The sequence below is a fragment of the Protopterus annectens genome, chromosome 4.part1, assembly GCF_019279795.1.
Source record: "Protopterus annectens isolate FY-2018-M chromosome 4.part1, PAN1.0, whole genome shotgun sequence".
In the NCBI taxonomy this organism is placed as follows: domain Eukaryota; kingdom Metazoa; phylum Chordata; order Ceratodontiformes; family Protopteridae; genus Protopterus; species Protopterus annectens.
This window is the reverse complement of record NC_056734.1, coordinates 929137071-929154747: the sequence shown is the minus strand read 5'-3', so window position 1 is coordinate 929154747 and position 17677 is coordinate 929137071. Positions and strand designations below refer to the sequence as shown.

General features: G+C 40.1%; 1 protein-coding gene across 4 annotated transcripts in view; it reads right to left on the bottom strand.

Moving 5' to 3' along the window:
* LOC122801123 (guanine nucleotide exchange factor DBS-like) overlaps positions 1–17677 on the bottom strand; it is a 3406519-nt gene that overhangs the window by 521141 nt on the left and 2867701 nt on the right. The window lies entirely within an intron of this gene.

Sequence of the window (17677 nt, the reverse complement as noted above, 5' to 3'; positions counted from 1 at the left end):
GTCCTGGATGGAAGCCGTGTTGGGTGTGAGTGATTAGCTGGTGTTTGGTTAGGAAAGGCATGAGCTGAAGGTGGATGCATTTTTCAAGAAGTTTAGAGATTGGGGAGAGAATAGCTATGGGTCGGAAATTTGAGACACTATTGTTTTTGCCACCCTTATGAAGAGGTAGAATATAGGCAGCATGCCGTCATTTGGGTACATAAGATTCCAGCAGGGATTTATTGATCAGAATACAGATTGGGAGGGCAATACCTTCAGTGGCTATTTTTAGGAAGGAGGATGGGATGTTGTCGGGGGCATTGGAGCATAGCTTTAGTTTTGAGAGTAATTTCTTGATATGGTAGGTTGAGACGGGTTTAAGTTCGAAAGTAGGAGGAGGGGGAGTTGGGGGAGAGGAAGATTGAGTGGGTTGAGGAGAAGGGTTATTGTTGGTAAAGGTCTTGGTCAGTTCCGCAATAGAGGAGGTAAAGAAGGAATTGAATAGATGGGCAATTTCATGGTCAGATTTGCTGGTGTCAGGACAGGGGTTGATTTTAGTACCTGGGTTAAGAAGGGAATTAATTGAGTTCCAGAATTATTTTGGGTTTTTTGGATGATTTACTTGTAGTTTGATGTAGTAAGACTTTTTGTCTTTAATGACTTGTTTTTTGACAAGGTTGTGAAGTTGCTTGTATTTAAGTAGGATTTCAGGCTGTTTATATTGGAGGTATGTTTTCCAGGTTTTATCTCTTTGTAGCATAATTTTTTTTGTATCTTTGGTTAGCCAAGGGGCGGTCTTAGTTTTTACTCTTTTTGTTCTTATTGGAGCTAGGGAGTTGAGAACATTTAAGAAAGTTGAGTTGAAAAATTCAACAGCTTTGTCTAATAAAAGGGTTTTTAGGGGGCTCCAGTTAGTTTGTTTTAGGGAGTCAAAAAAGTAGTAGGATTAAAGTTTGAAAGGTTACGTGTATGAATGTACTGGTGGGAGTGTGGAGAAGTGAGGGTAGCTCGATGGGTGAAGGCTGGGAAGTGGTCTCCTAGTGGGTCAGGTATAATGCCGGATTTTATAACATTATTAGAATGGGATACCAAGATCCAATCTAGTGTGGAGCCAGGGGGGCTTGTCTTGTTAGGCTTGGTAATGGAATTAGTTAGTTGGGTGTAGTTAAATAGGTTGATTGATATGGTGGGATTAGGGTTATTGATTTTGTTCCAATCAATATTTACATCTCCAAGTATATAGGTCTCTATCTTAATATTAGAGGAGGTCCAGGAGAGGATTTCTTCTAGGGTAGTGGTGTTGTTACCAGGGGGGGATATAGAGGGATATAATGCAGATGCTTTTATGGTTATTTATTTTTAGTAGGTCAATTACTAGTTTTGCATTGTTGAAAGAAGGGATGGGATTAGGGTATGGAGTAATGGGTAGCTGGTTGGAGTAGATTAAGGCTGCACCACCGCCTCTTCTATTTAAGTGGTCAAATCTAAGAAATTGAAATCTGGGAGGAAGGAATTTGGAGTTACTGATATGTGATTTTAGCCAGGTTTCAGAGATGGCTACAATGTCAGGTGAGTTGTGATTTAGCCAAGCATGAGAGGGTTAATTTATTTTTTAGACTTTGGGCATTGATGGTGAGGAATTTGAGGTATTTAAGGTTGGATTTATTAATAGTTATAGGGTGGTGGGGGCTAGAAGCAGTATCTGGTCCAGAATTTGGGTGTATGTCCCCAGCTAAGCAGAGGTAAGAGAAAAAAAGAAGAACTACTTTTGGTTTGGTCTTTGAGAGTTGTGTGTGATAGTGTATAGGTTTAGGTTTATAGTATTTAATTGAGATGGGGAAAAGCTTTACTTTGAAGTGGAGAAGAGAGTAGGATTGAAATAAAGAGGCAGAAATGTTATGAAAGTGTGTGGTGGAGGGGGTAGGGGAAGAGGGGAAAGGTGTAGTTGGAAGTGGGTATAGGAGGTGGCTTGGTATAGAGGGAGTAGGAATAGGATATAGACAGATGTGTAAATGAAGATAGGTGGAAGAGAAGGTATGGTAGGGGGGGTTTGTCTAGGTGTAGTAGAGAGAAGGATAATGGAATTTAGGTGGGTGGGGAGGTGTGATAGTGATTGGCAGGTAGGAGGGAGGAAGGGGAGGAGAAGATGTATGGAAGTATTAGATGGTGGGGAGGGGGAGGGATCTTTTATAGAGTATAAATGTAGGAGTACTGGGGGTGGGTGGGAATTGGGGGCAGGGTAGGGGAGCTGAGTGAGCCCGCAGGGTGAACTGAGTGGGAAGAACTGGAAAGAAGGTGGCTGTCAGAAACCAATCAGCCAGCTATGGGAGAAATGTTAAGTGTAGGAGAAATACTGATCAGTAGGCAGGAGGGTGTGGGGGGAGAAAGGTAGTAGAGTACAGCACAGGGTACAGCAAGCCAGAAGGGAAAGAAAATGAAAAAAGTAGGGCTAGTTAGGACAGAGTAGAAAAAAAAAGTAGTCTAGTAGTTAAGTGGGTGGACAGCACCCCCTAGTGGTACAAAAAATACCTGGGTCAAATAGCGTAGAGGGTAAGAGAGTTGAGGGATAAACCAAAAAGGCTTGGTAGGCTGCTTGGCTAGCACGAGGAAAAGTACAGTCACTATAGTAGTGAGCACAGGTAAAAAATTAGGTTTACAGATATCAGTACATACACTTGTAGATATCTTGAGAGGGGTTGTTTGACGTTCTTTGTGGGGTTTTAGCAGCATTCTTCATGGGTTTTTGCAGAGTTTCTCTGTAGAATCCCTTATTAGGAAGGTTTCAATGGAAGTAGAGAAGGGTTGGAATGCAACACGTACAGCTGTAGGGAGAAGAGCAGAACAAAATAACCATTAGTGAAAGCAGAGGACTAGCAATAACTTACATTATTTTGTTTAGTTTAGGAGTATATGTGTATTATCCAGCAAGACTGGATGAGAAAAACCCTTGGGTGATTTACTGAAGTTTAGCTAGGGTCTGGGCTGACCAGAGCATATGGGAGTGGGGTCATCTGCATACTGGATTATAGTGGCATTTCTGCATTTTGTATAAAAGTCATTTACAAAAATGTTAAACTGTAAAGGACCAAGAATAGATCCCTAGAGATTCCTACTGGTATGGGCAGGAAGAATGAAATAGGTTTTTTGCCATATTACTGCTACTGTCCTATTAGAAACATAACTATGAAAGCATGACAATAATGAGTCCACAAGACCAAATAATTTATATTATAGTTTTTGATGAGAGATAGTACCAAATGCCATGGAAAGATCAAGAAAAGAGAACAGAAACTGAGAAAACTGCATTTCTCTTGAGGTTCATAGCATTAGTAAAACTAAGAAGGGCAGGAATGATTGTGAAGAAGACCATACTGGTTGTGGGATAGAAGACTAATGTCAGGTGTTTAACAGGTGTGACTGAATGCATTTCTTACTGTCAGGTGTTTAACAGGTGTGACTGAATGCATTTCTTACTGTCAGGTGTTTAACAGGTGTGACTTGAATGCATTTCTTACTGTCAGGTGTTTAACAGGTGTGACTGAAAGTATTTCTTACCGTCAGGTGTTTAACAGGTGTGACTGAATGCATTTCTTACTGTCAGGTGTTTAACAGGTGTGACTGAATGCATTTCTTACAGTCATGTGTTTAACAGGTGTGACTGAATGCATTTCTTACTGTCAGGTATTTAACAGGTGTGACTGAATGCATTTCTTACTGTCAGGTGTTTAACAGGTGTGGCTGAATGCATTTCTTACTGTCAGGTGTTTAACAGGTGTGACTGAATGCATTTCTTACTGTCAGGTATTTAACAGGTGTGACTGAATGCTTTTCTTACTGTCAGGTGTTTAACAGGTGTGACTGAATGCATTTCTTACTGTCAGGTGTTTAACAGGTGTGACTGAATGCATTTCTTACTGTCAGGTGTTTAACAGGTGTGACTGAATGCATTTCTTGCTGTCAGGTGTTTAACAGGTGTGACTTGAATGCATTTCTTACTGTCAGGTGTTTAACAGGTGTGACTGAAAGTATTTCTTACTGTCAGGTGTTTAACAGGTGTGACTGAATGCATTTTTTTACTGTTAGGTGTTTAACAGGTGTGACAATGCATTTCTCCAATGTTTTACATAACTGACACAGAACTGCACTACGTCTATAGCTTGAAACATACAGCATTTTCAACCTTATATAGGGGTAAAGAATAGCTGTGTAAAATCTTACCATAACCATAGATGTCCTTCTCTGCCATGTTGTGCATTCATAACATGAGGAAGATTCTGCCTAGGTGATCCAAACTTCCAGCATATATACCAAAGACTTAGGCTACTGAAAGGTACATGCAACGTTGCACATAATGCAGCCGAGCGTCAGCCATAAAAGTGACATCTGCACATACCTTCCTCAGAACTGAATGCCCCAGTCAGAACATCAGCCCAAAGATAAGAGGAAAAATAAAAATCCAAGTAAGAATCCAAGGAAGAGCATGAACCAAGGGGGAATGAGGGTGGCCTAGAATACTGCAACATGGAAGAGAAGGACATCTATGGTTATGGTAAGATTTTACACAATTATTCTATGTCCTTCTATTCCTGTGTTGAAGTATTCATAACATAAGGGATAATACCAAAGTTCATGAGTGAGAAGGGGAGAGGGCACAAGAAGTCTCTACAAAGCCATGCAGGATTGCTCTGGCAAACCCTGCTTTGGATTTGGAAATAGAATCCAGTTTGTAGTGTTTTTTAAAGGTATGGACAGAGGACCATGTAGTTGCTTCTAGGATAGATGCAGTATCCAGTCCTTTAAAGAAGGTTCTAGAGGAAGCCACAGCTCTGGCCAAATGGGCCTTAACAGAGGAAGGCAGAGTTTGCCCCTGAGAGAGATAGCAAAAGGTGATAGCCTTAGAGATTCAAGCAGAAATAGTCTGTTTAGAGACAGATTTTCCCAGCACCCTAAGATGAAAAGAAATAAACAATTGCTCAGATTTTTCTAATAGACTTGGTCTTGTCCAGATAAATTCTGAGCTGTATGTGTACATCAAAGGTTTGCAGCACCCACTCACTGGAGATTTGAGGTGAGGAGAAACAGTTGGGTATGTGAATAGATTGATTAAGGGACAAGTCATTGACTATTTTAGGCATGAGGAAGGATTGGTACAAAGGGATACTCTATCCTTATGAAAAATCAAAAAAGGTTGGGAAGCCATTAATGCTTGGAGTTCTGAAACCCACCTAGCAGAAGTAATGGCTACCAATAAAGCTGTCTTTCAAGTGCAAAATTTTAGGGAAGAAGAAGCAGCAGGTGCGAATGGAACTTGGGTCAGTTTTTCCAAAATTAAATTTAGGTCCCAAGGAGGTGGAACAGGTTTCCTGGGAGGCCTGATGTGAAGGATGCCTTTTATGAAAAGTTTTACTTCTAATCTAGAAGCTAAGAGGGGAAACAAAGGCAGACATGCAGTAATGGCTGACAGATGGGCTTTAACTAAAGAATAAGCCATTCCAGCTTTGAGCAATTCACTCAAGTAAGTAAGCACTAGAGGAACATCCACTGAAAATAGATCTAGTCTCTTACTAAGACACCAGCTGGAGAACCTCTTCTAATTGGACAAGTAGGATCTCCTTGTAGTAAGTTTCCTGGCCTCCTGCAGGACAAAAAGCACTTCCTCAGAAAAAAGGTGCTTGAAAGGAATCAGAAGCCTATCACCCATAAGGTCAGGCTCAGTGTTGACAAATGTGGGTGAATGAGAGATCCCTTGTCTTGTGTAAGTAGATCCACCCTGTGAGGTAACATGTGATGATTGCCCTGGGCAAATTGAAGAAGAAGAGGGAACCAGTGCTGTCTTGGCCAAAAGAGGGTCACCAACAAGATTTTTGGTTTGTCCTTCTGAATCTTCAGAATGACCTTCTGAATTAGGGGGAAGGGAGAATGGTAGACAAACATCCCCGTCCATGAAAGTGATAGAGCATCCACCTTCCAAACCAGAGGATGAGGGAACCTGGCACAGAACTTTTGAAGTTGTCTGTTTATAGGGGAGGCTAAGAGGAACTATTTGAGGAGTGCCCCACCAGAGAAGAAATTCCATAAACACATCCCTGTGGACCATCCATTTGTGGGGCTGTGTCATGGATCTGCTCAGTGTGTCTGTCTGAACATTTTGAGCTGATGGAATGTAAACAGCTGTCAATGTGACCTTTGCTTGAAGAGCAATTTCCGAGGTTTGGATTGCTAATCTGCAAATAAGATAAGATTTTCATTCCCCTCCTGCTTGTTCACATAGCAGAGAACAGTGGTGTTGTCTGTGAACATCTTCAAAGGACCTGGAAGAACAGATGTCTTGAAGGCTTGGAGGACCTGAATCAGAGCCCTCATCTCTTTGCTAATGATGTATTGCTTCCTTATGGAGGGAGACCAAAGACCTTGTACTTTTATATTTCCCAGATTTGCTCCCCACCCCAGATCTGAAGCATCTGCGTACATTTCATGAACTTGAGGGAGTGGCTGCAGATGAAGCCCTGGGTTCAGGGAAATGTGTTGAATCCACCAAAGTAATTCCTTCTTTATGCAAGGTAGAAGTACCACTGGAATTTTTGCATGTAAAGTCTGGCTATGGGTAACATTGGTATAACTGAAGCCATAAACCCTAGCATCCTGAGGAATTCCTTGGCAGTCAGAGAGGGCAGCAGAAGCAACTGTAGGAAGCAAGTCTTCAGAGATTGTATCTTTAGTGAGTGTAGGAAGGCCATCATAAGGTCTGTCTTTATCCTGCAACCTAGGAAAACCTGATCCTGAGAGGGGATCAGGAAAGACTTGCTGCAGTTGAGGGTGAATCTCAAACTGAGGAGCAAGGAGATGGTGGTTTGAAGGTTCTGTTGCAAGGTGACTGGATGTTCTGCTTGAATTAGCAGGTCATCTAGGTAAGGGTAAATGAGAATTCCCTGGAGTCTGCAAAAGGCAATGACAGGATCCAAGCACTTTGTCAACACTTGTGGAGCCGTAGAGAGTCCAAAGGGCAAAGCACAGAACTGAAAATGAAAGGAAGAAACAGAAAAACATAAGAATTTCCTAAAGAGAGGGTGGATGGGAATGTGAAGGTATGCATCCTTTATGTCTAAAGAGACCAGGTAAGCTTGAGGTAGCAAGAGTGGGAACAGAGTCTGCTGGGTAAGCATTCTTGAAGGAGGGTACATGAAGGAATAAACTGAGTTGGGACAAGTCTAAAATTGGTCTCCAAGGGCCAACTTTCCTAAAAACTAAGAACATTTTGGAACAGAATCCTTTTCTCCTTTCTGAAGTGGGAACCTCCTGTAGGGTTCCTTGTGCTTTCATGTCTTAAATGACTTGAGGGGAAAGGTGGATCTGATCCTTTAGTGGTTGTAGAATTCCCATGAAAGGTGGAATGGTTTTCCAAGTCATGTAGTAACCCATTTGTACAACAGACAAGACCCATTTGTCTGTGGTAATGCTTGTCCAATTTGTGAGGAAATGAGAAAGGCGATGGGAAAGGGGGATTTCTGAAAGTGTTGCTAGGTAGTCACAGACTATCTGGCTTGTCTGGAAAGGGGGGGTCTTCTGAGCAGAGGAAGACTGGGGCCTAGGAGTCGTCTGCCTATGTGTGCTCTTTTTGTGTTGTTGGGAAGGAGTACGGGTCTTTCTTCTTACAAAATTAGCTCTAGAAGGGTAGTTCCTATGAAATTGGTGAGGCAAAAATATGTTTTAGCTCCTGCGGTTCTTTCCCTTTCTTTTGAAGGGATTTGAAGAGGGCTGCAGCATTAGAACCAAACAAGGCAGTATTGTCCAAAGGTGCATCCATGATCTTTGCCTTGAAATCTTCAGGCAAAGGCTGCAATCTGAATCAGGAATATCTCTTGAGGATGGAACCAAATGCTGCAGATGTTGCAGACACTTTTACTGCATCATAGCTGCATTTAATGGAATGTCTAGTAACCTGGGATGAAACCCCCAAGAGAGAAGAGAGCTGGGTTTTTGCTGCAGAGTCTGGGAGATCTGTCATTAATTTGAATGCCTATGAAAGAAGAGCCAAAACAAACTTGTACATGTGTAACTGACAGTTAATGGTCCTAAAGGCCAGTGTGGAAGAGATGCAGACTTTTTTCCAAATTCTCTCCATCATTTTACTGTCCTTATTAGAGGGGAGGAGATTGGTGGAGTGCAATAATTTGGAAGTTTTATCAGCAGACAAAGAGAACACAGCTGAGTCTGCAAGAGGGCATTGATACTAGCGTTGTCCTCAAGAACCTTATAGAACCTGTCTGGCCTTTTGGGAGCAGGAGGTTGAGAATCAGGGTGTTTAGATGCAGCAATAAAGGCATCTTGAAAGGCGGTGGGATGGCTGAAGGAGCAGAGGAGTCTATTTGCAAGAGGCCATAATACCTCTTTTGTACCTTAGAGACTTACAAGTTTTCCCAGTTGAAAAAGTTTCTCATTTTTGGAGATAGTTTCTCCAAAGGTACTGTCCTCTACTGCTGAATCTCCACCACTGGAATCCACTTCAGGGAAGAGTCAATTTGAGTGGAATAATCCAGGGATTCATCTGAAGAGGATGCATCTTCCTCATATGTCTCTAGTTCAGCAGATGAAGTGGAGAACCTAAGAGATAATGGTGTAGAAAGTGGCAAGGTAGAAGGCATAAGTACCAGGAAAGCATTCAAAACCCCTTGAGAAAAAACTTGCCAGTCAGGGGAAGGCTCCTGACTGGAAGGCACATGCTTTTGTTTTTGTTTTCTCTTGAGAGAAGAGGCTACCCTAGACTGGGAAGGAAGGGCCAATGTAGGTCTGGGATCTGGATCAGACATCGGCAAAATCTCGATGGAAGGGGTGGGAGAGGTACTAAGTGGAACATTGGAAGGGGCGAGCCATTGTTCCCCCATACTGTCTGAACCAGATGTCTGCAATACCTTTTTTGATGTGCTGTAGGAACCCACCCTAGTGGCTTCTAGTTTGGTACCCACAGAAAGACGAGGATCCAGAACTGTACAAGCCTCTGGGCTTTCACTGGGCTTGCGAGGGATGTCTGGGATCAGAGGTGCAGCCAAAAATTCAGGCCTTACCTTTTTTACCTTTTTCTTTGGTGGCTCACCCAACGGAGCAACAGTTCCTTCTATACCTAATGACAACCTCTTTAATCTCTGGTTTTCTAAGTAAATGTTAAGGGCAGAAGACAACTGCACAGAGTTTTAGGGATGAATGCCTGACAGATGGCACAGACCTTGTAGTTGTGATTGTACCCCAGATAAAAAAAGACACTGGTGTGGTTGTCTTTGTGCGGAATCTGTCTTCCACAATGACACTTGCCCTTCTTGGATGACATTAACCCATAACAAGTATGCAGTAGCAAAAGCATAAAAGAATTTCCCCAAGAGGCCACTTATCTGAACAGAAAATAAACTTTCGGTGATCAGACGAACAGCTGAAAGTTGTCGTTTGGACTGGCGGCACAGACATTCTGAGGAAGGTACTACATGCAGACATCACTTTTATGGCCGACACTCAGCTGCATTATGTGGAATGTCACATGTACCTTGCAGTAGCTTAAGTCTTTGGTATACTGGCTGGGCGGTCAGGTCGCTAGGCGGAATCTCCCTCATTTTATGAATATTGCAACATAGAAAGAGAAGGGCATCATAAACGACTGTTTCCAAACATATTTTTTGATCATTCAGTTAATGAGGATAGAAAGTGGGTGCTTAAAGCATCAGCAACACTTTTGGTAGTTTAACTAGAGCTACTGAGGTAGATTTTAAGTTAAGAACAAATGTCTTGATTGAAGATGTTGGAATTTGCTAGCGGTAGAACATATTAGGATGTTGTCTGACTGTTGAGGAACTTGGAGGAGAGAGGAGGAGGTAGTGTCATTGATTAAATAAGCTACTGTTTTACTGACATAATAGTTTGACTGACAATGTTGTCATTATGGTTTAATGTAGACATGGTCTGTAAAGTAGCTTGACCTGGGTGTAAGTCATTAATGAGGTTCCAAAAATGGCTTATTTTCATGGATGTTTTATTGATTTATTTATTTCTGTCGACGCAGAAAGTCCATCTGGATAGAGACCTGTTTTAACAGGAGCCTCAGGGATAAAAACTCAATGATTTATTTTTTTATACATATATATTGTTACACAGTAGTTCAAAATATTGTTATATCAGCTCCAGATAATTTATATACATACAGTGTTACATGTTTCTTATAGATATTTTCACAGTATAGTACAATTCAGTGTTACATATTAGTTATTGATAGTTTTACAAAATATATTGGGCAGATTTCATAGTTTGCTGTGTAGAAAGTAGTTTAGGTAGTAGCATGATTAATTACAGAAAGTCTATTTGTGACTTCGTGAAAAAGAAGAAAAAGGTATAAATGCAGAGTGTAGGTGAAAAATCGAAGTCATGCAAAAATGGATGGGAAAGGGGGTTGTGGATGGATGGATGTGTAAAAGACAGAAAAAGTACAAAGAGAAGTAGAGAGTACAGGATGTAGGTATTATTTTAGATATTGATGGTTTATGATGTTTCTAGGATGATTATGGTTGGATTTATCCAGGATTTGAGCATGAACAAAGCTAGTATGTTTTAGGTATTGTTTAAGTTGTGCTTTGAAACTTGGTAGTTTGTCTATTAGCTTGACTGGGTGAGGGAGAGAGTTCCAGTGTCTGAGGCATAATTAAAGTGCAGAGAATCACCAGCATTGGTACTGGATTTTATTACTATCAAGAGGGATTTATTATTTAATCTTAGGTCTCTGTTATAGGAGTAGAAGTGAAGTGTAGTTTGAAGTGCAGGGCATTTTTCTGATGTATAAAAAAGTTTATGATGGTGATTTGCTGGGAAAAAGTTAAGCAATGGATTAATTTTTTAATGCAGTACAACAGTGGGTCTAGTGTGGGCTGTTCATGGCAAACTTGAGTATTTTGCAACAGCATGTCATACGATTATAGGATCATAGGATCATAGGAAGTTGCTAGGCTATTGGTACTGAGGCCCTTATAAGACTAGCCAAGAGTTTAGCCCATGCTTAGACAAGTCAGCACCCAATGTCCCTGTCCAGCAGGGACACAGGTGGAATCCCAGGGGTGTATTTTCTGTTTCCCATCCAGTTATCCAGGTTGCGCTTAAAAAGGGATAATGAGGTACTCTGCTTGATGTGGAGAGGGAATCTATTCCACAGATGGGGGAGTCTCTGGGACACAAATCTGTCCTGCCAACAAGTCCTGTTTATGTCACAGACCAGGTTGAGGCCACATGTGTGGATTACTCCAGTGGAGCTTGACTTGCAGATATGCAGCAGTCCCATCAAGGCAGGGTCTGACATTGCCTTGTATGCCAGACAGAGGTCAACTCTGAGGAGTCTGTATGAAACTGTGTAGAGGGACAGGGATTTTAGCCTATCTGTGTATGGCAGATTTTTGAGACCTTGGATTCTCCTGGTGAGGACCCTCTGTGGTCTTTCCAGCTGCTGCATGTGCTTTGTGAGGTACATGCCAAATGGGGCGTTGTACTCAATAATGGGCCTTATAAGGTAAGAATACAGGGATGTTATGACCTCCTTGTCCCTGGATGAGATACTCTTATTTATGAGGTGGGCCATGTAGAAAGCTTTCTGTACAATGGAAGGAACATGGTGGTCAAAATTCAGGTTGCTATCAGCCTGGGTGCCCAAATCCCTCATGACTGATTGCGTACTTAGGATATTGAACTGCAAAGGTGAGGCTTCAGAACAGCAGCTTCAGTTTAGTAAAAAAATATATACTCCAAAACAGCAACCTCAGCTTAATAAGGTGTATACTCAAATTTCTCCAACCACAGAACAAAGATCTGGATTCCACTCGGCTGCAACACAGTTTTATTGGTACACAAGCGCTTTCACAAACAGCTTCTTCAGGTGTATAACAACCATTAAAATACACACACCTTATATAACACTTAAAGTCAGTCACATGACTCTGCTTAACCATTTTTAAAGGCATATATACACATTCTAAGTGTTACTTTCTTGATACACTCTTACAAATTCTAAACTTATATAGTATAAAAATATAAAAAATATATGTTAAAAGCATACGTAAAGTTCTAAAAAAATTCAACATTCACCTATTCGATGGTCTCTTTTTTAATATTGGTCTTATAGGAACAGAATCATTCAGTCCATGCCCTGAACTAGCCCTTAACCTAATAATCCATTCAGCTTCTTTTTCCTCACTCCTTGCTTTTATATCATCCCCTCTTATATCAGTGAATGTTCTACATAAGACAACAAATTTAAAAACATGTTGTTCATTGGTAACTGACACATGCTTCGCTAGTGCATTAAAACTACTTCTTTTCTTAATGTGATATAGGTGTTCTCTTATCCTATCTTTTAAAAGACGATCTGTTTTCCCTACATAAAATCTGTGACATGCCTGGCAGATAGCCAGATATACTACATGTGCTGTATCACATTTCGCATAGGTTCGCAGATAAAATGTCTCCCCTGTGTCAGGGTGTTTAAATTGTGAATCATTACAAATAAAACTACAAAAGTTGCACTTGCCGCATGGTCTAGTGCCCTTTTCATTTTCTCTACCTTTCAGTTCTCTGTCTATACAGAGCCTTCTTTTTAAATTCTTCTTATTTTTAAAGCTAAATTGTGGCTTTGTGCCTACTAACTCTTTCATTTTACAATCTGATGTTAATATATTCCAATGTTCATTTATAATATTAATGTACAGCCCAACATCTCTTGAATAATTGAAACACATCCTTACATTCTTGTGAGTCACTTTCTCTTTCCCATTCATTAATTGTTTTGAGAAATATGGTTTAGCCTTATTCTCTCTTTTACTCATCACTTCTTCCATGTTTTTAGTTACCATTCTGTTATCATAGCCTCTATCTAGTAATTCTTTTCCTGTCAAAATTAGTTGTTTCTCATATTCTTCGGTTTTTACACTTAGTCTTGACGCCCTTAAGAACTGGTTTTGTGCTACATTTCTGAATATAAAATTGGGATGCATACTATCTCTACTTAATAATTTGTTTGCATGGCAGGTCTTTCTGTACATTCTTGTGCTAATCTTGCCTGTACTATCTTTCTGTACATAAACATCCAAAAAACTGATACCATCAGTAGAACAATTCATGCATCCTGTTACATACCATGCCACACATGTTACTGAGTATTTGTTTGTATCTACAGAAACCTAATTACTTATTATATGCACCATATATGGAAATGGACAGGCTAGCATTGTATGACAGGGCATTGCTGAATGTTTAGTTAAACTGTCTTCTTGTTCATTTTGTATACAAAATCATTTTAACAGTCTATTTCTCCAAAACTGCATACATTAACAGACATGTCCTGATGTGCTGTATCTCTGGCCCAGATTGTGCCTGAAAAAGGACCAGTACCAGCCCACCACTCCTCCCATCCCAGATAACTGAATGAAAGATAGATTAAATAGGACAGACAGACTGATAAATAGACAGATACATACATACATAAGTAAATTGCAACTGCATATCCTACTTATGTCTTTGGTTATTGGGATGTTTAATCAGTATCATAACACAATGCCATCAGTCTCTTCCTGTTACCTAATATTACATTCTCTGTGTAATGGCTTGGTGCCAGGTACTTTGGGAGCTGCTTTGACTGTATGCTATGTGTACTTTGCATGTGAGGTGGGATATTGGTTAGAGTTTGCCGCACTTGTTCAATATGTGTGACAGGATGAGGTGGCACAATGGCACAGCAGATAGTGTTGTCACCACACAGCAAGAGGTTCCCATGTTCAGTTTTCAGCTCTGGTCCCTTCTGTGTGTAGTCTACATGTCCTTTGTGTGGGTGTCCTCTGGGTGCTCTTGTTTCCTCCCACATTCCAAAGACATGCAGTAGGTGGGTTGGACACTCTAAACTGGCCATAGCTATGAGTCTGTGTACAATTGTGTGGTGTAGCAGAACTACTGCAGCAGGGATAGCCACCCGGTGGTGTAAACCTTGGATCTAGATGATTGTCACTGTTGAACTGACACCTTGACCCAAGGGAAAAAAATGGAAAAAAAGGAGTTGTGGATGGATGGAATGGTGTGACGGGTTAATGTGTGCCACATTTGCTTTGGGGGTGGGACTGAGTGATGGCTGATGGATGATCTCTTAATCCAGTAGCTGTGCATAAAGTCTATATCCCAGTGTCATTGAATGGAGACGATCCTTGAATTTTATAATGCTGTCACTGTGTTCTTCTGAGATAATGTAATATTTTGCATAGTTTCAGTTTTCTCTTTGCCCAGCTTAACAATGGTTTGTGCAGGGAACTGATGTATTCTATACCCATTTCTCATCTGTAGATGGGTGGTCGAACAGGAAATATGTAACCTGTAGCTGTTACTCTATGCCTTGTTGAAAGGTTTGCTTTCTAGGACATTGTTTCCATTTCCACATATCATTACTGTTTTCGGTGCAGTTTATGACTATTGTGTACTAGTTATGGTTATAGTGTCCTTTGATGTTTGTAATACAGTGATATACTCTATACATTATTTCTTGTTTACATTTAGGGGGGAGGACAGAGAATGACAATACAGAAGCTGTCATGCTGTGCCTTGCTTATATCTTTTACTATTGATGCCTTGCTTACAGTTTATAATAATGTCAACACCTCCGGATGACGGAATATCATTTTACTACTGTTTAGGTCATGGTTTAGTTTTAAATACAATGGCTTCTGATGTATTATGTCTTATTAGTTCCACTAATTTGCCAGTACCACCACCCAACTCTGCACTAGAACTGTTTATCTGTGAGGGGAGAAATAGAATGTATATCTTCAGGCTGTCAGTTTAAGTGTCAGTAATGTTTTTTGGTATTATTATACTGCTGAATTTCACTGCTTCATCAGTTTCCCATCTGACATACTGCTATGTGGTGCAGTGTGGTCATCAGAAGGCAAAATATTATCTAGCTGCCTTCTTTATAATGTAGTTTAAGTCTTTTTTGCATGCAAGAACAGCAAAGGCAGTTTAAAGGCATTTTCCATTTCTGCAGGCCTGCTTCTTGGTGGCCCCAAGGCAATATACAAGCTCTGTGTCTTTACTATTTCAATCACTGATGGAAAGTGTGAGTAAGTGTGTGTGTGTGTGTGTGTGTGTGTGTGTGTGTGTGTGTGTGTGTGTGTGTGTGTGTGTGTGTGTGTGTGTGTATTGTTACTTAAACACATGGTATTGCGTGGCAGTGTAACTCAGTGTGCAGTCATCTTTTTGATGGTACCACACAAAATGGGTTTTAGTTACGTAGAGAAACTGCACAATAAGAAAACTGCCAGCTTATCAAAATGCATAACTGTATAGGCACAAAGCTATGCTGGTAGGGTGGGAGAGAATGACCAATGCTAGCTAATACATCCTCAGTCAGCTATGGCTAATACAGCTCTGAAAAACAGGAAAACATTTGCACAAGTCACTGTCTTATGTCTCAAAGACAAGAAAAGCATACACATTTATTTCTCTACAGTCTTACATGCATCTGTCGGGTCCAAAATGAAGGAGAAGGTACAAATGCATCTAGAGACTTTGAGGTGATACCCGAGGAGTCATTCATTTTGTCGGATGACTTATTAATTCTTTACTGGTCAGGACAGTATGGCGTTTAATAAATTCCACAAGTGACCTCATCATTTCTGGGATTTTCTTTTTATTTCGACACTTCTCTTGTAAAGAAATTATTAGAACAGACAAGGTCTTCTCATAGATCAGAATCTTTGCAATGCAGAAGAAGCCTGTGATTTTTGTCTAATCACTGTAGCTTTAAATGGATTTTAGTGGTAGTAAGACTTGCCTAGAGATGGACTTACCAAATAACTGTATCCCATGGCTGAGATGACAGTTGTCCAGACGATATGTGCATTTCTTATGTATAGGGTATACAGGTAGTACTCAACTGTGATTCACAAAGCAGGAGTCAGAAATGTTTCCTTTTACTTTTGTACTTCATAAATCCAGAAAAGGACATTTCAGTGTTGTGGAATATTTTGAGACAGTATCAAGTATTTTAAAGATATAAAATGAATGAAGAGAAAACAAAGGCTATAGCATTTGTCTATGCAATAACCACATCCATGGGGATATTGTAAGATGAAGTGTTTAGGTGTATCGTTCGAAAAGGATTCTGTTCTGGCAACCAATAATATGTGAGAAGAGATGAAACAAAAAATAACACAAAACTGGAAGCACTTGATTATGTATATGGATGGCAAAATATAAGCAGTGAAAATGTTTTTGTCCCTTTAGCTTTATATTTAGGTCAGGCATATTTTTATTAACATGATGAAAAGTTGCAGACAATAGTTAATAAGGATTTGAGGGAATTTAATTTGGAGGGGAAGTAGGGAAGAAACAAGTGGAATAAGAAGAAGGTGGCTTAGGATTGCCCAGTCTGAATGGATACTTTAGATCTACACAGTTAAAGCTCATAAACATAATGCAATGAGAAGCTTACAAATCAAAGTGGAGAGGAATGATAATGAAACAGGGGAAGTTCTAGAAATACAGAGAGTAGTAAGTGAAACAAGACATACAAGTAACACAGCAAACACAGTGCTACTCCCAATACATGCGAGAAGGAGCAGAGACACTTACCAACACTCATATATGAAAAGAATACCCTCCCTGAGTTAAATGAACTACCCTATGTAAAGTAAAACGTTTCAAATGCCTAAGTTATTTGTCTAATACTGCACTTGAGTGAGTTAAATAATACTGACTATGGATCTAATAAAGAAATATTGCACTTTCTTGGAATATATATATATTATATATTGTACAAATAAATAAAAATTGAATTATTATATGTCCAGACCCCTGGGATTAGTGCATGAGTTCAGAAGTCTAATCACTGTAGGGTAGAAACTGTTACTGAATCTAGTAGTCCTGCAGCAGATGCTGCGATATCTCCTGCCCAATGCCAGATTCTTAAACCGTCCATGTGCATGTCTGAATGGAGTGATAAGTCAGCAAGCAAAGGAGAGTAGCATTGATGAAAATGAATTCATCCTCGAGTCTTGGTGAGTACCTTCTTGAGGTGGAGTCTGTTTTTCACAAAATCTCACCAGATGACACTGATATTTATAGACCAATAACTTGCCTTCCAATGACATATAAACTGTACACCAGAACCGATGAAGGCAGAGTTTATAGTCATTTAGAAGAAAATTCAATCATGGCACTAGAACAAAAGGGTAATAAAACAAAGTCATATGTAACAAATTTATGTGAAATAAAGTCATAAAGAAGAACTGAAAAAAGGGGAAGAGTCTATGTATGACATGGATTGACTACAAAAAAGCATTTGATAGTATCCCACATTCATGGATAAAATGCTTAAAAATGTATAAGATACACCCTACACTGATTGACTATATTACAGTAACCATGAAGCAGTGGCAGACCACTTTGCAATTAAGTCATGATAAAGGGCAAATTATTATTCCAGGGATAAAAATTCAAAGGGGGGTATTCCAGGGTGACTCTATGTCACCGCTGTTATTCTGTCTGGCCCTTAACCCATTAAGCTGTCTACTTAACAGATTAAGCCATGGCTATAATTTGGCTTCTAGAAAACAAAGTGTAAAGACCTCTCATCTTCTCTTTGTCAATGATTTAAAACTATATAGATAATCAGATGAGAAACTGGAAGCACATCTGC